The sequence below is a fragment of the Periplaneta americana genome, chromosome 5 (assembly GCF_040183065.1).
Source record: "Periplaneta americana isolate PAMFEO1 chromosome 5, P.americana_PAMFEO1_priV1, whole genome shotgun sequence".
Taxonomy (NCBI): domain Eukaryota; kingdom Metazoa; phylum Arthropoda; class Insecta; order Blattodea; family Blattidae; genus Periplaneta; species Periplaneta americana.
The window spans coordinates 113,680,319-113,704,689 of NC_091121.1; the positions used below are offsets into that span (position 1 = coordinate 113,680,319).

General features: G+C 35.7%; 1 protein-coding gene across 2 annotated transcripts in view; it reads right to left on the bottom strand.

Annotated features, from left to right (window-relative positions):
- LOC138700080 (uncharacterized) overlaps positions 1 to 24,371 on the bottom strand; it is a 433,777-nt gene that overhangs the window by 188,551 nt on the left and 220,855 nt on the right. For both annotated transcript variants that reach the window (XM_069826395.1, XM_069826394.1), the window contains one exon: positions 15,466 to 15,529. The gene's annotated coding sequence lies outside the window, so the exon portion shown is untranslated. The remainder of the gene's footprint in view (positions 1 to 15,465; positions 15,530 to 24,371) is intronic.

Below are 24,371 nucleotides of genomic sequence, written 5' to 3' on the forward strand. Positions count from 1 at the left end.
AGGCCGGGGGTTAGGGAATTAGGCCTTAGCAACCTAACACATGAAAAAATGTAACAGTAGGAGCTTGTTGGTAGGATGAAAAGGTTAATTAAAATATAATGCTCTCAAAACCCAATCTTTCATCTTAACCCCACAAATATGACAAAGAAGAAAAAGATAGAAGAAAGCCGCTCTCTCTAACTTCGAATATTCAACAGTGGAGAACTAAAGACAGATAATTTAAGGAAACAAATATTGAAAGTCCTGTAAATTATAAATCAATAAATTATGTTTTATTTAACGGCGCTCGCAACTGCCGAGGTTATAGCCTATTAGCGTCGCCAGTGTGTCGGAATTTTGTCCCGCAGGAATTATTTTACATGCGAGTAAATCTACTGACATGAGCCTGTCGCATTTAAGCACACTTAAATGTCATCGACCTGATCCTGGATCGAACCCGCAATCTCGGGCACAGAAGGCCAGCACTCTGACTGTGCCACCTAGACCGACAATATTCTTGTCATTTGTGAAACAAAGAAGGGAAATGGAACTGAAACTATAGACGGAGAGGTGTGAGGAAAGAGGATAGGGCAAAGGCAGGAGTAGTGATGAAAAAAAGAAGCTTGTAAATGTAATTATAAACTAGGAGCCCATTAACGAAATATTACTCGAAACACAGAGAGGGGCAAAAGTCACTTGATCAACATTTTCAAATTCGAATACAATGGAATTTTCGGAAGGGGGGGACACTATGACCTAGCACTGCGACCTTTTACGATCTACTACACTTACTCTCAACCAAGGGTCATTCCCAAACCGACACCGGCTGACTACACTAAGGATTGCTGCATACCCAGTCCACTCGTCCTAGGCCAGCCCCCTTCGTGCGTCGCCAGCCGGCGTTCGGGGAATGCTATGGAATGATGACGAAATGCAGAAATGTTGACGGAATCATGCAGATATCTAATACGAGAAAACGGGAGAACGCCGAGAAAAATCACAACTGACACCTTGTACGACAAAAGTGTCACTATCCCGGACCTGAACGGGACTCCTACCTGGATCACCGCAGGGGACAAAAATTTTAAAATTAGTCTTTGATCAGACTATTGTATATATGAGATGTTTGTTATGTTTGTAGTAGGCCATAATTTGATCAGACTACGTTATGTACGAGATGTTATGTTTCTAATACAGTAGGTGATCATTGTGCATAAGCCATGGTTCTTGTTGTACATGGTATCCGAAATGTCCCGCACCATAGCATTAACCATAGTTTGTGGTCTATTTTATGTTCAATCAAGCTCCACACACGTCTGGAGTTGTAAATGCGTTTTGTTTAAAACCCGGGTCACAAATCCAGGTGATATGACATAACATATGTCCGGAAAGCAGAGTCCAGAGGATTAGAGTCCGGCGAAAGTGGGCCCCATTCAACGGAACCTCTGCAACCAATCTAACGGGAAAAAATATCGTACAACCAATCGCGCACTGTTGTGTCGTAAAGTGGCGGGGTACCCACTCCTATGACCCAAGTCGCAAAGGACGTCCAGCTTTACTTTGTTTTTGTACACTTCGCCTTATCCATCCTTAGGAGTAAAGTCGGGGGACCTTGGTGGCCAATAACTGTGACCACCATGTGAGATTTAGTTTATGTGTTACCTAAAGTTTAACATATACAAGAGTTCAGTCATACTGTAAAAACATTCCCATTCTTGTAGCCAAGAAAACTGCAAACAGCTATTTCTATGCAACTGTGGCTTTCAAAATGTCCGCCGCGACTCCCAGGTGCACCGCCAGACTTTGGCAAAGGCGCTAGCAAGGTGGATATTGTTGTGTGCTTACTCAGTGGTTAGAAATGATAAAATCACAACATCCACATAGGCGTTTTTTAGTATATAAACGTTTTTCTACGGAATAGTGTTAATTCTGTTATCATTTATCATTTTATATTTCCTATTAGAGAGTCCAGTAAAGAAGTAACCTAGTCAGAAATAAATACAAGATTCAGAGTTTACCCGACTTTACCCGAGTAACTACAACGAGACCGTCGCCAGTATATGAACAGCAGGAAGAGGAAGTTGTGGTTGTCCAAAGTTCGGGAACCACTGTTCTACACTCGCTATGAACAGTGCACCCCTCAGATGATCTTAGGATAGCAATACGTATTAATCCTCTGTACGTAGACAGTCATCATTGCTACCATTTGCAATGCTTCTCAATCGTAAAATTCAGACAACTATTATCTCCCTGCCCGTTCAAAATTGGACACATGTTTATATGAACGTTTTTACTAAGAATAGTCCATAATTACCACCCTATAAAATATTTATTATTTCTCCTGAACGACTATGTATAGCCTACAATAGGACTGAGTTTTAAAAAATAGGTTATGGCCAAAGAATCAATTTTCTTTTTGTACGAAAATGTTTCTTGGGAACTTAGGAAGTTGATGGCAAGAGGTTTTATGCCTCTACGTCTTCTTTCAGTTGCAGGAGCGATTTTTATATAGGCCTGCTCCATATACGTTAGTACTGCATCCTCTTTCAAAAATTTTCCTTTTTCTCGAAACAACATTTTTATATTAGGTTCAAAATGCTCATACTATGCAGACTTCACCAAGTTCAATGAAAATATTCCGTACGTGTCCATGAGTATATTAACTGAGATGTAACTTCAGAAAACATATTATTTGTCTTTCTTGTGTTACATTTTATATTAACTTGTTAACATGTTACAGCCTGCTATTGGCCATCTTCAGAACTGGTTGTTGCTAGTCTTGGCGTCTTTTGTTTTGTTTCCTGTGGAGGTGTGTTTGTGTAGTGTAATGTGGAGTCAAAGAGTGTGTGAGTGTTCTGAAATTGAGTTGTGTGTTGAGAATTTCATTTGGATGTGTTTTTGTGTGTCTGTATATTTCGTATTGTTCTAGTATGTTTAGTTTCTGGCTTTTTAGTTGGATGTGTAGAATTTCCATGTCTGTGTTGATGTCTCTGTAGGTGTGGTTAGCATTTGTGTGTGTTCTGCATATGTGGAAGTGTTTTGTAATTTTGCTATGGCTGTGATGTGCTTTTTGCAACGTGTTTGAAATGATCTGCCTCTCTGTCCTATGTAGAAGTTGTTGCAGGTGTTGCATTTGAGTTTGTATACGCCTGTGTGGTTGTATTTGTTTGTTTGTGTGTTGAGATGTATTTGTAGAGTATTATTTGTTCTGTATACGATGTTATAATTTAATTTATTGAATGAGGTTGCAATCTTCTGTGTTTTTGTTTTCGTATGTTAATGTGATGTACGAGTATTTCTTGTGTTCTTGTGTTTGTGTTGTATTGTTATGTTTTTTTGTCATTATGTTTTAACATTCTTATTATGTTGGGGTTATATCCGTTTTCTTGTGCTATGTATTTGATTGTGTTTAGCTCTTCTTTGTAGTCATGTTGGTTCATTGGTACGTTGAGTACTGGGTGTTCAGTTCAAAGTGTGTCATGTCTCGCTGTATGCCGTCATGTGGCTAGTCGATGAGCCTAGAGAATTCAATCTTCCTACACTTCCGCAGAGGTGTATTACTTATGTGCCGGAGAAGTTGCCTAGCAAGTACGGCGTTCATTCAGAAGAGTACTTACTGATACGTCCGGTAACACCGGTAGTGGCAGGAATGTGAACTGTTTCGAAATATGTACTGAGGTGAGTTTTTTCTTACTGTCGGGATATGTGGAAAGAGTTAAGACGATTACTTACGTATTTGTTGACATTAATTTCGACGGTCAACATGGACACGGAGCATTTGATTTGTGTTGTGGAATGTTTCCGTACGCAACCGATGATAACAAATACCCTGCGTATAACTTGCCCAAGCAAAACACAGTTCGAAAGAGGTTATGGTAGCACACAGACCGTACAGACCGCCATCTGTTGCTACGACTTTCAAGTTATACCGTACACGTTCTCAAGTTCAGATTGAACGCCTTGATTAATAGGCAACTTCTCTGACACATAAGCTGAAACTCGATTCAAATCGCTGACTCATCAACAGTGACGTCATGACACACTTTGAAATGAACACCCAGTAGTCTGTGTACCACTGTTCGGAATGCAGCTTGTTTGTGTTGTGTGGGGTGGTTGGAAGTGTTGTGTATGTGTGTTGTTGTTTTCTGTATACTTTGAACGTGTGTTTGTCGACTTTTGTTGTTGTGATGTCTAGAAAATTTATGGATTTGTTGTTTTCAATTTCTAATGTGTAGTGTAGCTTCGGATGTATTTTGTTTATGTGTCGATGCAGGTTTTGGATCTGTCTTTATCTGTCTAAGACAAATAATACATTTTCCGAAGTGATACAGTGTTAAAAGTTGTGTAATCAAGATATATGACATTTAAAGTTGAGAAATCTTAAATATCTTGAAAATTAAAAAAATATATATATGTACCGTAATAAAATAAATGTCTGATACTCAAAAGTTTATTATTTTTAAAATAACCAAGATATTATGAATTTCTCACTGGTAAATTAGCCTATTTCTTGTGAATTAGGATGCATAAGAAACATTATGAATTTGCGATAATTAAATATAATGTGCATGGAACACTTGGACTATAATATCACTTATTTGCATAGTTAACATAAACTTAACTTCGAAACTAGCATTGCGATTGAGCTCAAAATTTGCACACACCTTATTCTTAATGCATGTAATAAAAACCTGAAAAATGAAATGAATCGGATTAAAATGGTAAAAGTTTAAAACTCAGTCTAGTGTTCCTTAACTGTACAACATAAAATTTGAATGCTTAATTTTTATGCTTCTATGATGTTGCATAAAATGTTTTGTGAAAATCCTTGCAGGGGTTAATGAGATATGTTTAAGTTGTGAAAATTAATCTTCTTAAGATTCACTTTACTTAATCCCATCACATTGGTAAATTTCATTAATAAAACAAGGGTAATAATGAAATGTCTCGTATTTCTGTATGTGATATGACAGCAGACGATACATCTGAGAAAGAAAGTGCGAAAGTCAGAAAGAGAATGCTGCGGCAGCCTGCGACCGACTGTACTAGGCCTATGGATCGCAGAACATACCTACGCCAATAACGAATACACCCAATAATCTCATTTCCGACACCTTCACGCGGAAGCAAAAATACATACCTGCCTTCCCCCACTCCCATAAATATGTCATTCCATAGCTACATTAACACGCCTTCTAGTGTCTGGCAACACCGCCCAATGGCTTAATTGGTTTACCTTCACATCCGTTTAAGATTTTCGCTCGGATCAATGATTAATTGAATATGGCTTTCAAGTATATCTCCCTGTGAAGCAGACTTTAATAATTTCAAGGGAAAAATTGTTCCGGGCCGAGTATCGATCCCGCGATCTTCGGCCGAGTGCGCAAACGCTCTACCGACTGAGCTACCCAGAAAAAAATGAGACGGTGTCGCGTGCAGTTCCTGGGTAGCTCAGTCGGTAGGGCATTGGCGCGGCAATTCTGTGGTTGAATGGAGGGATAAAATCTTATTCTAATATGGCAATGAATCGTAAAATTAATTCTTTGTATATCAATTAATTTATTTCAGGGAATATTTCCACACCGCATCGTCCGTATTTTTGTACTGCTTAATATAAAAATTAAGAACACATCGGTTGAACAGGTTTTATAGGTAATTAATAAGGATAATTTTCTGGCAATAGTTAGAATAATTGCTTGACAGAGGAAGTATTATTATTATTATTATTATTATTATTATTATTATTATTATTATTATTATTATTACTCACAACATCCCATGAAGGGCAAGAGTCTCCTGACTAGGTAAAGTGACTTGTTGAGCAGTTTCCGGTTGGCCACTCCGGGAAAGATGCTAGATGGGACAAACATTATGCATGCCAAAACCAATTTTTCGATTCATGGGGTGATGAAAAAGATTTCCAGGATAATCCAGAAATGGATTGTGGAACTACACAATATACCACATTGGCCCAAAAATAAGCCGCACCCTTAAAATTCGAAAAAAGAAACACAGCCAATAAACAGACAAATTGACGAAAAGCGAATACCGATAGCAATTTTATCCCATACATGCATACAAAAATAAGCCGCACCCTTAAAATTCGAAAAAAGGAAAAAAGGCAATAATCAGACGAATTGACGAAAAGCAAATACTGATACATACTGTACATACATACATACATACATACATACATACATACATACATACATACAATCATACATACATACATACATACATACATACATACATACTTACATACATACATACATACATACATACATACATACATACATTACATACATACGTAAGTACATACATACATAAGTGTCCTGGCCAAGGGCAGATCATTCACTGTAAACCTAGCTTTCTCCAATCTTTCCTTTTTTCTGCCTTCCTGTTAGTCTCCGTATACGATCCATATATCTTAATGTCATCTATCACCTTATATCTTCTTCTGCCCCGAACTCTTCTCTCGTTCACCATTCCTTCCAGTGCATCCTTCAGTAGACAGTTTCTTCTCAGCCAGTGACCCAACCAATTCCTTTTTCTCTTCTTGTCAGTTTCAGCATCATTCTTCTATCACCCACTCTTTCCAACACAGCTTCGTTTCATATTCTCTCTGTCCATTCCACAAGCTCCATTACTCTCCATATCCACATTTCAAATGCTTCGTCGTAATGTCCATGTTTCTGCCCTATACAATGCTGCAATCCACACAAAGCACTTCACTAGTTTCTTCCTTAGTTTTTTTTTCCTGAGGTCCGCAGAAGATGTTCATTTTTCTATTAAAAGCTTCCTTTGCCATTGCTACCCTCCTTCTGACTTCCTGGCCGCAGCTTATATTACTGCTTATAGAACCCCAAGTATTTGAAGCTGTTCACTTGCCTCATTTAGAATTCGCAAATGTACCTTCTTCATTTTTCTTCCGACAACTATGGTCTTAGTCTTGTTTGCATTTATCTTCATCCTATACTGTTCACAGCTGTCATTTAGCTCCAGCAACATATCCCTTATCGTCTCCTCTTCTGCTAACAACGCCATATCATCAGAAAATCTTAAGCACTATATTCTTCTTTCCCCTACTTTCACCCCTCCCATATTCTGAAAACAGTTCATCAGCAAATCCTCCAAGTAGATGTTGAATAGGGTAGATGATAAAGGACATCCTGGTCGTACTCCCCTCCCTATTTCACTTCCTTCAGACATTTCTTCTCCTATCCTGACTTTGACTCGTTGTTTCATACAAAGGTTACTGAAAAGCCTCTTGTCTTTCCAAGCCACACCAATTTTCTTCAGGATATCCATCAGGTTGTTTCAATCCACTCTGTCAAACGCCTTTTCTAAGTTCACAAATACTAGGCCTATATATATATATATATATATATATATATATATATACTTCTTTATTCTTCTCTAGGTATATTTCGCAGATTGTTCATAGTAGTACAATTGCATCCCTTGGACCTTTTTCTTTCCTGAAGCCAAACTTCTCTTCTTCTAACTGTCCTTGCATCTTAGAATATAACCGTCGATTCAATATTCGAAGGAGAATCTTCGCCGAGTGTGATGTCAGGCTGATAGTCCTGAACTCATTACGTTTCTTGGCATTATTTTTCTTCGGTATTGGCAACAACACTGTCTCCGTAAAATCTTCAGGCCATTCTCTTTATCATATATTTCGTTCCATAATGATAGAATTTCCTTCTTGTCTTCACCCAAGCATTTCATAGGTAGATCATCGTGCCTAAACTCTGACAGAGCGATGCCCTCAGATGAGTGCTTGATAAGCTACAGGGCCAGAAGTACAAGCCCTTCCTATATCAGTATCGGAAACCCGTACTACCCGCAAGATTCCATGACAGAATAAATTTAAGACATAAAATGAGAGGGATATGGAGAGTAGTGGTAAAGTAATAGAGGAAATATCCCTCTGCAATATCTGCTTTGTTCACGATAATTCCATCACAACTTGGCAGAGAATCAAATCCTAGCCAACTGGATGGGAGACCAGCGCGCTAACACTGAGTCACAGAAATGTGGCAATAGTCATTGGTTGAGTTCAAGAAAACTGTAGGAGAGTTTTTTTTATATATTCATTAACATGATCATATGGAGGTTATCAACTTCCTACATCTTCACTTCAGTCATTACGATTCGTATGAGAAATGTAGCAACGAATCCATGAACTGGATTACATACTGTATTAGTTTTCTAAACTAACTGCATATCATAATTCAGCCTATTTCTTATGTGTACTTAACCACTCAAATATTTTAAGTTTTACTTAATCGATTTGTTCCTTAGAGAGTATATTTTGTTCTTGATGCTTTTACCTGTCCACAGCAATTTTTTGTGCAGTGCCGCATCGTAGGTTGTTTTCATTGCAGACCTCACATATCCTCTCAAACGACCTTCAAGCTATGAAAGCTCGGTCGTAAAAATGAGAAAGTTGTCGACAGGTGTTATGCATGTCGGTAGCTTTGCCCTATATAGCAGCCTACATGAGCTAACAAGCCTCAATGGCGTCAGGAAGGATATAAACGACCAGGTGATACAAGAACGACGGTATGTAATGCATAATATACAAACAGGCAGGAGATATACCTACGAGATCTCCTGGCCGGATACAAGAATCAATCTTAAATCCGTTTTACGTATTGCAAGAGTGAATCTTGTATTATGTTAACAGATATACAATCAAACTGGTTATGCTTATGGAGAAATACTTAGGTAGTTCCAGAATTTTGTAATATGTACACTCGAATGTTCTATTCATTTTTAACAATTTCCATACGTTGTCAATGAAAACTCAAAATCTAGATAGCCTTTCAATGGTAAAAAAAAAACTAGATTCCGACATATCAGGAATTGTCGTAAATGAACTTCACTATCACCTGCTAAGTTTGCGTGGCAGTTTCAACTGCTATTTTTCCGGGAGAACTTCACGAAAATAAGAATTAAAGAAAGCGCTTGAGTTGTAAACGCATACTCTGCTGTATCGGGCAAGCCAGCCTGTCTGATATCACAGGAGTATGACAACTAGATCGATCTTAAATCAGATTCTGCGATGAAAGATACTTTTGCATCGATGAAGTTACTATCAGAATTTTCGTGTCGGCTAAAAGACGAATGTAGAGTTTAGTGATGTAATCCGAATCATTCTCACTTCTGCAACGAGTTACCGATGTAAGGATACTGCGCCTACGTCGTTAATTTCTGATTGCAGGGCCAGATACTCGGTAGCAGCTGTTAAGTCTACAGGTAATGATTAATCTTCTTTTCCGACTAATGGTGTTCTTGGAATTGCAACTGAAGACGTGAAAACATTCCAATATCTTGGAGCAATAGTAACAAATATAAATGACACTCGGGAGGAAATTAAGAGAAAAATAAATACGGGAAATGCCTGTTATTATTCAGTTGAGAAGCTTTTGTCATCCAGTCTGCTATCAAAAAACCTGAAAGTTAGAATTTATAAAACAGTTACCTGTTGTTCTGTATGGTTGTGAAACTTGGACTCTCACTTTGAGAGAGGAACAGAGGTCAAGGGTCTTAGAGAATAATGTGCTTAAGAAAATATTTGAGGCTATGAGGGATGAAGAATGGAGAAAGTTACTCAACGCAGGACTGCACGCATTGTATTCTTCACGTGACATAATTAGGAACATTAAATTGAGACGTTTGAGATGACCAGGCCATGTGGCACGAATGGGCAAATCCAGAAATGCATATAGAGTGTTAGTTAGGAGGCCGGAGGGAAAAAGACCTTTGGAGGACCGAGACGTAGATTAGAGGATAATATATTGAGAGAGGTGATATATGATGGTAGACTTTGGATTAATCTTGCTCAGGATAGGGACCGATGGCGGCATTGAATCTCCGGTTTCCTTAAAAACAATAAATAAATAAATAAATAAATAAATAAATAAATAAATAAATAAATAAATAAATAAATAAATAAATAAGTAAGTAAACAACTGTAAAAATGATGTACGTAGAACGGAACGTGTGAAGTGAACAGACAAAATAAGAATGAAGCTGTGTTGGAACAAGATGATGAAGAAATAATGATGCTGAAACCGATCAGGAAAAGGAAAAGGGAAATGTTTGGGTAACTGGCTGAGAATAAACTACCTACTGAAGGATGCACTGGAAGGAATGGTAAACGAGAGAAGAGCTAGGGGCACAAGAAGATATCAGATGATAGATGACATTGAAATATATAGATAATATGCGGAGACAAAGAGAAAGGCAGAAAATAGGAAAGATAGGAGAAAGTTTGGTTTGCACTGAAGACTTGCCCTTGGGCAGAACACTATGAATGAATGAATGAATGAATGAATGAATGAATGAATGAATGAATGTACGTGGGTAACATAATGTAAATTTGCAGCCCTCACATAAGCCCGCCATCGGTCCCTGTCCTCAGCAAGAATAATCCAATCCCTACCATCATATCTCACCTCCCTCAAATCCATTTTAATATTATCCTCCCATCTACGTCTCGGCCTCCCCAAAGATTTTTTCCCTTCCGGCCTTCCAACTAACACTCTATATGTATTTCTGGATTCACCCATAAATGCTGAATATCATGAAATTATTTAAAAATATATCCAAAAACATGCAGTATAAAAATTACATTTTTTGAATGGGGAAACATTGTTGAGTGCATACATTACGATCTGCATATGTTTTAATGAAACAGAAAAAAGTTGTTATTACATTCCTGTCCTAGCCCTAGTAATCATTCATCAAGAAACAAGACTACGGAAACAGCTATGAAAGTAGACGTCTGTATCAGTCACTATTTCAAACTCAAGAACAGGCATTCTATAGGACTAGGTAGTCATCTCTTAACATAGCGATACATGCTTTATTAAGACAACAAGAAAGTAAGCCAATGAAACCTGAGTATAAAGTAAATCCTTTAATTCTCTTCATACTCTGGATTAAGTATGTATGTGTATGTATTTATTCACACTGCAATGGGTATATACCCGGTTACAGTGGTAAATAATTACACTCAATAAAGACAATAATAAACACAATTAATAAAAAATACAAATAATAATAATACTAATAATTAATACTAACAATAATAATAATAATAATAATAATAATAATAATAATAATAATAATAATAATAATAATAATAATAATAACAACAGCAGGGAACATCCTAAATTAAATGAAGCACGATCGGTTAAAATAACATTTAAAGTAAATCTAATTTGTACCTTAAAACTATGTTCGAACTAAAACCCACGAGTATGATATGTTCATATCTGCACAAGTACCTTTCAACACTACACTCATTTCGCTGTCAACTCACTCACTTCACTAGAACTACGACACATTTCACTGATTCTATCCTGATTTCACTAACACTTCAAAAACATTTCACTGTTCAAATACTTTGCACTGCCACTATAAACTATAAAGCTTCACTGACAGGAACACGTTTCACTTACTCAACACACTTCACGGACACAACATAATTCTTCACTGATAGAACACGTCAATAACAAAATTTCAATTACACCCTTTAAATACTGTGTATAATTATCGTCTATTAGTAAAGTCCTTAGGCCTATTTTAAATAGATTTTTGGTTGTTGGTAAAGCCTTTAGTAAATTTGCAGGTAAAGTATTCCAATCCTTGATAGTACGATTGAGAAAAGAAAACTTTCCAGTGTCCGTCCTCTGTCTTCTTTCCCTCAATTTATATGAGTGGTCGTTCCTTGAAGAGTAATTTGGCGGCTGCAACCTATTTTTTATTTCTCTCCAGGCAGGCTCACCTCTGTATGTTTTGAACAGTGCGCATAATCGAATTCGCGTTCTCCTGTCCGTGAGTGTGTTCCATTTTAATGGTTAATTTTTCCGTCAATACTTGAGAGCCCGTTTTTTAATCTTTTCCAGTGTCTTAATACGTTCTAGTCCGTAAGGATTCCATTACTGGATGTACTAGTGATTTATATGCAATCTATTTGGATTTATCAGAGCCTTTTCTTAGTACCCTCATCACAAAGTGTAACGCTCTCCATGCTTTTCCCGCTGTGTCTTTAACGTGTTCCCCCCAGCCAAGATCGCTGCTAAATGTTATTCCGAGATATTTACATTTGTTAACTTCCGGAATGGTTTCACCCCCTAACGTATACGATGCAATTATTTTATTTCTTTTCCTTGTAAAGCTGGTGGCTTTGCTCTTTAGAGAATTTATTTTCATTTTGTTGGCTATAACCCAATCGTTTATTCTATTGAGATCATTCTGAAGAAGAGTAGTATCTTCATAACTTTTTATTTCTCTGTATAGGCTACCATATAATCATCCGCGAATAAGCGAACCCCAGACAAGATATTAACTAGCAGATCATTTACAAAAGCCAGGAATAGAAGAGGCCCGTGGGACTCCGGAAGTAATTTCAATTGGGTTCGATAATTCCTCCCCTACCCGTACTCTCTGAGTGCGACAAGTTAAAAATTCCTTGATCCACTGGAGTACTCTTGAGTCAATCCCCGTTGATTGTAGTTTAACCAACAATATATCGTGTGGGACTACATCGAATGCGCGTGAAAAGTCAATAATCACTGCATCTACTTGGCTACTGGAATCTATTCCGTCTTTTAAATCCTGACATACAGTTACTAATTGACTCTCACATGAATAGCCCCCCCGAAATCCATGCTGACAGTTATGTAACCAATTTGAGTCATCCCAATGCTGCCTTAGAAAAGCTGAAATCAAGTGTTCCATCTGTTTGCAAACCACAGAGGTGAGGCTGGCCGGTCTCTAATTTTTTGTATCTGAGCGAGACCCTGACTTATAAATTGGCACCACTATTGCATCTTTCCAATCTCGCGGGACAGTACCATTGTTAATTGATATTTCAAATATACGCACTAGATAGGGAATCATGGCTTCCCCTCCCAATTTTAGTACGTCTCCGGCGATACCATCAGGTCCTATTGATTTATGAGCTTTCAATTTAGAGATCCTTCTCCTTATGTCCCTAGGCTTGATAGAAAACTGACCCGTATTTTCCACAGAAGCTAAGTGTGGTATTATTGTCCTCATCCCAAAAACAGTGGCATAATAGGAATTTAATTTTTCTGCTCTTTCGCTAGGCATGAATACGTATTGCTTATTAAACCAAATTTTGCTTTATACTTTTATATAAGATAAATAAAACACAACAAAAAATAATGTCAGCAATCAACACCAACAATATTTTGCATTAGAAATAATTATTAAAGAAAACACAACTCAAAATTTAAAGTTTTGAAAATCCTGAATTTTAAAGTTTTGTGTTGCTAAGAAAAATCCAAATAACACACTATAATTTGAAACTTATGATATATATAAAACTTCATTAATTGAATTTGGAGTGATTCCAACGACACTTTTATTTTTCACAGAAACATAGAGCTTTAAATTGCAGGTTTCTCAAAACTTTTAATCTTGAGTTGTTTTCCTTTTGAACTGGGCCGGCGATAATTAAGTAAGAAATGTATCACCCTCACATCGCACTTGGCAAAGATACTCCGGTGAATACTGAATCGACGTTTATGTTCATTGACATAGTAGATTGGAACAAACTTATAGGGATCTTGAAGAAAATTGCTGTGTGCTCAGTAGTCTTTACTCGTATATGAAACGAGTCAAAGTCAAGGTAGGAGAAGAAATGTCACAGATAAGTGGAATAGGAAGACGTGTACGACAAGGATGTCCTTCATCAACAATTCTGTTCAGCATTTACTTTCAGAATATAGCGACAAAAATACTCTTCAGAGCATGGAAGGAGTGACAGTAGGAGGAAGAAGAATAAAGTGCATAAGATTTGCTAATGATATGGCGTTGTTAGCAGAAGAGGAGATAATAGTAAGGGATAAGCTAATGGAGTAAAATAACAGCTATGAGCAGTATGGGATGAAGACAAATCGAAACAAGATGAAAACCATGGTCAGTGGAGGAAAAGTAATGGAGGTAAACTTGAAAATTTGAAATGAGGCAGTGGAACAAGTGGACAGCTTGAAATTCTTTGACAAGTACTATAAATAACAACACAAGTTGGACTGAGAGAGTTGGTTCAGATGCTATCGGTTGAGACTCGCAATCGGGAGGTCCCGGTTTCAAACTGGAGTTTTTCATGGCTTTCCTCAGACACAAAGACAAATACCGGATTGGAAATTTACATGCCATGCTTCTTCACCGCCTCAACTAGCAATATAATAAACGTTAATTTAAAAAATCTGTAATCAGTTACATGAACACAAGCCATCTACAACATAACTTACAATAGTAACAGGAACTCAACAATACTAAAGAAAAACACGGAATGCTGGTGTACGCGCAGATCCTATGACCACAGATATTAAACCATGTATAAATAAAACTAAAAAAAAATGACATGAGCTGCTGCCAGAAATTCAAAAGGAGACAGCAAAGATGACAAATGAAGCTATTCCTAGAAAAAAGCATCTTCCGCGGACCAATGGAAAAAGAACTGAGGAAGAGACTAACCAAGTGCTATGTATGGAGTTTGGCATTGTATAAGATAGAAACATGGACATTACGACGAAGTGAAGAGAAACGACTGGAAGCATTTGAAATGTGGATATGGAGAAGAATGGAACGTGTGAAATGGACAGACGGAATAAGAGATGAAGCTTGCTAGAAACAGTGGGTGAAGAAAGAATAATGTTAAAACTGATCCGGAAGAGAAAAAGAAATCGGTTGGGTCACTGGGTAAGAATAAACTGCATACTGAAGGATGCACTGGAAGGAATGGTGAACGGGAGAAAACTTCGGGGCAGAAGAAAATATCAGATGATAGACAATATCAAGATATATGGATCATATGAGGAGACTAAGAAGAAGGCGGAGAATAGGAGTGATTGGAGAATGATGGATTTTCAGTGAAAGACCAACCCGTGGGCAGAAAACTATGAATGAATTAATATATGCAAGACAAATATGTTTTACTTGTAACTTCCATATTCAATCTATATTAATAGAAAAAAATGAAAGAATTTGGTGGAACGAAAATTACACTGACGTCATTTGGCTTCGTTCGACTTGGAAACGCTTACGTCACACGCGATAAACTGAACAATATGAATGAGTCCATTACTACATTGACTACACAAATCAAACCTTCTAATTGCCAAAGGGAACGTTTTCAGACATGGGTTCCTATGTGAAAATTATTCAAATTGATCCTGCTATCACTCCTAAATGGGAGGTTGTTACGAGGTCAAAGAATCACTCTGTATAATATTGTTCTTATATCCACACACAGAAACTCAAATCAATGTAGACAGTATTCATACATAGAAGAAGTAACACTAATAATAATAATAATAATAATAATAATAATAATAATAATAATAATAATAATAATAATAATTATTATTATTATTATTATTATTATTATTATTATTAAATGAATAAATTATAGTTTTATTTTTGGACTTTAACACTTACTAGATTATTCCATTCTTCTTGCCGTTGGGAACCGCAAAGTTTCAGTAAGGTGATCTTTCTACATCTGCAACAAACAGTTTTTATATTAGAAACTGGTACATTAAAAACCATGCTAAATTGAGTACAGTGAGAATCACGTAAGAGCAGTTCCTAAAAGGCTAATTTTGACCGTCTGTTCAGCATTGTCAATTAATACCAGATGTAATCAAAGTGGGTAAAGTCACAATCCTATGTACTGAAATAATAATAATAATAATAATAATAATAATAATAATAATAATAATAATATAGTCATAATAACAATGTCTTGCTTATTTATTTATTTACCACATCTGACCTTAATGTTGGGGAGGTGTTTTCTAAATGTGTCAATAATTTGTGAAAGAGTATATTTTCCTTCTGGATCTCTCACACATTATGTTGGTAATTAGTAGATTACTATGATCTAATATTAAAATGTATTTTGTCTGACAACATGAAATTCATATGCTTTGACTAAACAGTCTGCGATTCACGAGACCTAACCTAAAAGTGTATTTTGTTTGATCACGTGAAATGATTAGTATAGAGCTGCAGTAAAACGAGTTGCTGTCCGAGATTTAACGCCAACTGCAATGTCGCTAACGATACTGAATGAACTATAGGCCTACACTAAACAGTTCACAAATGTGGGCCTCCTTGGTTATAGGATTAGCATGACTCAGGACCAACGGAGAGATATCATAGGACAATTCAGAAGACGACGAACGAATAACCAGTTCAGTACAAGGAATATAAATTTCCTCCATTGCTCACACCGGGAATCGAACCTCGAACCACTTGGTTGAGAAGCTCACAAACTGTGCACATAGACACAGCAGCGGAAGATGTACCTTTGTACTGTGCAATAACATTAACTAAAATTTAGCATACCTCATTACCATCACTTTCGAATTAATTGACTCATAGATAATAACTGTAAGAACAGACCCTGTCAAATTTTTTTAAACCTGTCAGATTTAATACTTCCGCCTTTCGTTAAAAGAGAAGTGGTGGTGTGCATCGTGCTCTTCTTTTCCTGTTATCTTGTCTCACATGTATTATTTCTCATTTCTTCTTTTATTTCTACTTGTTCTTATAGAGCCGACCAGCATTGCGTGCAGATTGTCTACCACGCCACCATACCTATTTTAACCCAATCTTCTTCGCTGTTTGTGTTCCCACATCCGCTGATGAAATGAGGAAAAACACAGGTGGTAGGCTCCCAACACAGCCGTTGTTTTTACACAGAATACATCTTGCGATAGCGTTTTGTGTTATGTGGATGGATGAATGAAATGACAGTATCTGTTTATTGACAAGTTACGTAGTATGAAATCCTTGTTGTGACTGAGTTGTCAGATCTGTAGGCTGGTCGGGTTCGAGTCCAGGTCAGGCCCGAGATTTTTAATTTAAAAATCCATAGTGACTCTTGTGGCGGACAATGTCCAGTTAGAGTTTTTCTTGGGGTTCTCTCGTTACATCATATTAGGCATCCACATCTTTTCGTCAACATTCCTCATTTTCGTACATAGTACTTCCCAAACGCCGGCGAGCGACGCACGGAGGGGGCTGGCGCAGGGAAAATTGGGGTTTTCTGCTCGAAACCTGCGCACGCAGCGAAACTTAATGTAATCAGCAGGTGTGGGTTTGGCAATGCGCCTAGTGGGAGGGTTAACACAATAGGTATTTTTCTTAGTTGGTTGTTTAACGACACTGTATCAACAACTAAGTTATTTAGCGTCGATGGAATTGGTGATAGCGATATTGTATTCGGCGAGCTGAGGCCGAGGATTCCATTCCTTTTCATTCCATACGTCATAGTAAGAATGGTTTTGTTGAGGATTGGTCTATGACATGTTAAGAAAGGTACAGAGGGAATACACTCAGCGTTAATATTTCTTATAAATGTCAAGTGAATCTGGTTGCAGACTTTCCTCAGATTATGTCACTATCAACAGTGACATTTATGTCCCCTCGTCATATGTACTGCGGAAAGATTTGGGATTTAACCCAGACAAATTGATGCACAATCTAGTAAATATAAATTTTGAGTTCATCTTGGCAAAGTTCCAATAAGTCGAGTACTAAATCAAAAAGAAAAATGTTATTCAATCATACGACTTATTTTAATGTAAATTATCATCATCATCATCATCATCATCATCAGCAGCAGCAGCATCAATAGCTATCAGGGTTTAGGCCATTTGTCCTGTTCCGTCTCAGGTGAAAAGCTGGTCTCTCCATCGCTTCTTCGGGCGTCCACGATCCAAGGGGTCTGTAATTTAATAATCTCCTGGGTAGCCTATCATTTGGCATCCGTAGAACATGCTCATGCCAGTTGCTCCGATACTTGTGGATTGTCTCTGTAATGACTGCGATATTTAGTTCTTGTCGGATGTCTTCATTATATTTATGGTCATAGAGAGTTAGCCTGCTAGCGGTCTTAGTAATCTCATCTCAGCTGCTTCTATTCTTTTCAGTTGACTAGTTGTTAGAGTCCAAGTTTCTGATCCATATAGCAAAGTTGGAATGGCCATTGTTTTGTAGAATTTCAAAATTGTGTCTTGCCGGACCTTCGTAAACAGTGTATTTCTAATTGTTCTTAGCAGCTGTTGAAATTTGGCTAATTTATTATCTATATCTCGAGAATGAATATAGGAGAGATTACAGCCAAGGTAAGTAAAAGCATTTACTTGCTCTACTCCAGAGTTATTGATAACTATTTTAGGTCTTATAGAATTTTTATCAATATAGGCCATGGTTTTTGTTTTGTGTATAGAAATTTCTAAATTGTACTCTTTTGCTTTTTGATATAACCTATGAATTGTCATTTGTAAGTTGTCTTCGGTGTTAGCTAATATAATCACATCATCTGCGTAGAGCAGAGTGTTAAGGGGTTTATTATCGATCATAAAATGTGTGGCCAAATCAATTTCCCAGTCCTTAATAAGTGCATTATATATATATATATATATATATATATATATATATATATATATATATAAAATAAACAAGGAGACAGCGGACAACCTTGTTTTAAGCCTTGATTTGTTATCCTAGTCGTTAAACTAATCTTGTTATTAATTTTAATTTTAATCTTTGTGTTAATGTACATGCTTTGAATGGCATAAATTAAATTTTGTGGTATCCCTTCTTTCTTTAAAATGTTCCAAAGTGTTGATCTATTTACAGTATCAAATGCTTTTTGGAAATCAATAAATGTTATGTGTGTTGGAATATTGAACTCTCGATGTTTCTCAATAACTTGGGCCAATGTAAAAACTCCATCAATGTAAGATCTATTTTCTCTGAAGCCGTTTTGTTCTTCAAGAAGTATCGTTTCAGTGATTGGCTTTAGTCTGCTATTTATGATTTTTGCATATATTTTATCGGCTGAATTTAATAGACTAATGCCTCTATAGTTAATCTTATCTTTTCTATTCCCTTTTTTGTAAATGGGAACCACTAGTGACTCATTCCACTCATCAGGTAAGCTTCCATGGCTCCAACAGACATTTATGAAATCTAGGAACTTATTCAGGAATGATGGCGGGGCATGTTTAAAGAGTTCAGTACTGATTCCGTCTGGTCCTGGTGTTTTCCTGGATTTGCTTTTTTGAAGCACTGATATTAGTTCTTCCATGTCAATCTGATCAACTGTTATATAGTTTAAATTTTCGTTAATTTCTGAGGCTTCCGTGTTCGTCCATAGTTGTTCATAATAATCTAGCCAGCTTTCCATTGGAATGGGATTTATATTCAAATTATCTTTTACCGTTTTATTTAATTCATTTAAAATTTTGTATCTTTGGTCTGTTGGCCATGTATATCATATTCTATATTATTGCTAATGAATGTCTCCCATGTTTCTCTATTTAATTTCCGGACTTCTTATACAGTAAATTATACAGTTATAAATTTACATTTTATTTATTGAAACTGTTAAGGTTTTCGCCATGCAATATGGCATCTTCACACATTGGTTATAGATATCTTATGAAAACAAAATATTGCAATAAAATTGTGAAGATGATGCATGGCAAAGTGTAGTTAATGGATATCAAAGTTAAAATATTAAAATAGTGAAACACGTAAGCTTACCAATTGCAATCAAATATTTTAACCATGCATATTTAATCAAATAACAATGTCAAATTACTTTAAAATATATGTGCATGAATACTACCTGTCAAGTTGATGTTTCACAAGTAACTACCACGGAAAGAATTTTTTTGAATAAATATGCAGTGATTTTTTTGTTAGGAAATATACAAGCATTTAAATACTGTATACTCGTATGAAGTTATTAAATATGTATATTTTTACAAAATGTGTTAAAATTGAATTAATAGCCTATTCTAAAAACATATAAATTGTTATGATGCTAGTACTATGAGAATGGAGAAGGATTTGTTCAATTGCGTTGAATATGTTATAGGTTACGAAATGATTAAATGAATCTTAAGTCTGATTGTATATTGTAGGATTCAATATGGTTGTTATTTTGTGCTGAGTTGTATTATACTGAAGACAAAACAAAAATATACATGCACAAAATATTTATATGTAATATACCTATTTCACTAGTTACGTGTGTATTAAAAATTTACCTATAGGCCTATGTGTGTTAACGTGTTATTGAATAGCCTGTGATATATGGGGCGCTCAGAGCACAAGAGAATTAAGTCACAAAAATGAACATATAAGAAAATTAGACAAAGTATTTTATTTACAGTTAATTACCTATTAAAGGTGAACGTGATTTTAAACATCTGCACCATTGCAAAGATTGTGAGAACATGATTCTTTTATGCTCTGAAAGTAGCCTCATCTAAGGTATGTACAGACGAAATATCTCCCAATTGACCAAAAGTGGACTTGATTCCCTTGTGTTCTGAACGTCACATATATTCTAAAATATTAGAACACTTTGTATGAGCATTGTAGATTCAAAACTGTATAATTTACATTAAAATAAGTCATATAATTGAATAACATTTTCTTTTTGATTTAGTGATTATAAGTTGTTCACCGCCACCTCGTAATGTATTAAAATTCCTTATGTTCGATTGCTTCGGTCCTTCCTCAGCAGCGTTCTTGCCATTACAGTGTTTATGCCTGTAAACAGATTATTTATTTCAGTGGTATCCTTCTTGATATTAATATACAAGACGAAAACAAGTTAATTATGACGTTCCTTATTAAGTGTGTTTTGTTTTACAGTTGAGGACCTAATATTCTACATGCGATAAGTGCCAAAAAAAATTTTCTGAGATATTGATGAAAAAGACATTGGGAAATGCATGTTGAGATACCTACAACACCGTCGTTTTGCGCATGAATGAGTCACTTACAGTTGAGCTACGACAAAGACAATTTAGTATGATATTCTCATATGGAAGTTTCTCCCTTAGATTGAATAGAATGAAATTAAAAAAAAATGATACTTAACACATTTAGAGCTAACTTTTCGATTATTTATGTAAATTTGTTTATAAGCAATCGGTGTTGTAAATAATATAAGAATGAGACAGTGTCTGGCAACAGTGTACAGATTACGTTAAAAACTAACTTTTCTCAGTTGTAGTAGCTTCAGAGCAAAGTTGATATTAAGAAACTGGGTAGGCTTTTACCGGAACTTAGTATAGTTAAACAAACCAAAAACAAAGACAAATAATTAGAAAATTTAAAATGAATGTATATGATAGGAATGAATGAATATGAATAGTATTACTCGACCAAGGCCGGAGGAGTCCTGCATCCCGAAGAGCCACTTGTACTTCTCCTGCGTTCGTATAGCGTCATCGCGATAGTTCACATTACGCCCGTGTCTACACTCGCCTGGGTCGGGTTATAACAGTGTTTTGTTTTTCTTGTAGGGTAAACATTGGTAATTTCGTGGCAGTGGTTATTTCGTAATACTTTTTCTTTGCTCTTTCTTGAATTAACCAATGGTGTTACGACATTCAAATTTCCGCCAAGGGATTGCAAATGTTGTCCGGTTTCCAGAAACATACAGCTACGCTTTGTGTGACTATTGTAGCTGCTTCAGTGAGCTTTTATGTTTGGAGAGAGCAAGTTAGCGTCGACTTCTGAGGCGTAGAAATTTTGTGGAAGTTTGTAATTACATTACAGGTTTATTACTAAAGGTAAGCATATGATATTTGGTACAATGATTTATCATATCTTGTCCACACCTGTGGAGTAACGGTCAGCGCGTCTGGCCGCGAAACCAGGTAGCCCGGGTTCGAATCCCGGTCGGGGCAAGTTACCTGGTTGAGGTTTTTTCCGGGGTTTTCCTTCAACCCAATACGAGCAAATGCTGGGTAACTTTCGGTGCTGGACCCCGGACTCATTTCATCGGCATTATCACCTTCATTTCATTCAGACGCTAAATAACCTAGATGTTGATACAGCGTCGTAAAATAACCCAATAAAATAAAAAAAATTATTATATCTTAATGAAATTTTAGGAAATGTTTTTGAAATTTTAGATATAGCTGTAGTCGCCATATAGGCTTAGCTTTACTGACAGAAATCTTAGCTGTTTGAGGCGAAATTTTGTTGATCATGAAGCGTTACATTTTATACTATTTTAAAAATTGCATTACAATACGAATTTTAGAAATCTGAAGATAAGATATGATAAAAAAAACAAAAGGGGACGCAATGGGTTCAATGTAGCTTCTGTTTGATTTGTTATCATGCTAAGTGCCAATGATAAGAGCTAGATGACTTACTTGCAAGAATTGTGACAGAAGATGAAACATGGCTCCACATTTTGGACCGGAGACAGAGGCGGACAATGGCGTGGCATCATGCAAATTCACCAAAGAATTAACAGAAATCTTTTTACAACACATAGAAGAAAAACACATTCAAAACTTACTAAATAAACGCGGTATAATATATTACCGCAGATATGGAGACGATACTATCATAATAGACGACAACAAATCGAGCAGTGATTCCATTGCATACGATTTCAATCAAATTCACTATAATGTAAAATTTACAGTTGAATTTGAAACAAATAAATCCATACCATTTTTGGATATAAAAATAATAAAACAAAAAAGTAACCTATCCTTCGACATCTATAGGAAACCAACACATACTAATCATACTATACCAGCAACTTCAGAGCATCCTCCTGCCCATAAATTAAGTATGTTTCACTATTTAATTAATAGAGCATTGCAGATTCCTTTATCCCGTACAAAATACAGAAAAGAAATACAGAACATTCTTGACATCGCGCATGAAAACGGTTATAATAGAACATTAATTAGAAAACTAATATCTAAGAAAGAAAACGAACAGAAAATGAAAAGTTCGTCCACTTTATCTAGATCTACTAAAGAGAGCAACAAAACGTTGTCGACTTTGACTTATAATAAAATAATTTCTAACAAATTAGCACATTTTTCCAAAAAGAAAACATAAAAATAGCACACAAAACTAACAATAAAATCAACAATAACATTAATAACCATTTGCACCATATTGATAAACTTAATAAGAAAGGAGTGTATATGTTAAATTGTGAAACCTGTAATGCCAAATACATCGGGCAAACAAAACGGAACTTCAAAGTAAGATATAAAGAACACATCTCCGATTTTAAACATAACAGAGCAAAGTCAAAATATGCATCCCATCTCATTCAAAATGGACACGAACTTGGCTCAGTAAATGATACTTTAACAATAATTAAAACATATAAAGATAATACTCATATAAATACAGCGGAAGAATATTATATCTCGAAATATTATAAAAGAAATAAATCTTTAATTAATGAAAATTTACCTAACTTACAGAACACACTATACAACATATGACGTGATGTATTCATGCGCGCACTGTCCACATCTTCCTCAGACCATGATACACGTACTCGTCACACAGTCCTCACACAACCACCATATAATAAACATCTAAGAAGGCACGTCTACACTGAGTAAGTCTATATAGATATTTTTATGCTGTTTTGGATAATATAACTAAAAAGCTTGATTTATACATTCACTTAACTATATTACAATTTCAAATTGCTACTAGTACATAATAACCGCACACAAATATTTATTTTCGTAACTATTTCATTACCCAAAATAACTGCACCGAATTTTGACCTTCATTTAAATTCATATGATGCCAGTCAAATACTTGCTTCATCAGTATCATTAGTAGTGATTTATTTATTCAATTTTGATTTTTTCAGTTAATTCTGATACTTTACTTGCCCTATACCACATGTTCATTACAATTACAGTATTGGATATCGACAATACATTGCCATGAAAGTTTCTTCCATTTAACATATCATACAAATTAAATGTTAAATCCGTTAAAATTGGGTCATCAACTTATTGAATTCAATTACTTCCAGATTGGAGGAACAGCATTATCGACAAAATCAAATATACATCATTAACCAACATCAAACAACCCAACGTATAATACATTGGCATTTATAATAAAACCATATAAACTTGAAAAATATTCAAATAATTACGTGACACAAACCATGATACATACGTTTCTGAATGGTGGAAATATATATATTATTGTGAAACAGAAATATGAATATAATTAAATGTAATTACTGTAATTTTGCAACTCTTCACATTCATAATACTTTTTGTCTTAGTTTTATATTTTATTGTTTTATCACTTTTAAATCATGTCATTTTATTATCTCATATGTGAAGACTTGCATATATATATATATATATATATATATATGTAAATCAATTTTTGTAATCTATACGTGTATTTTAAGTAAGTGACAATCAAGGCAGTCATATAGAATGTCAATGTGTGTTACAGCAATGTTGGTTTTTAATATATCTCATTTTGCATGCCACTAAATAAGTTTT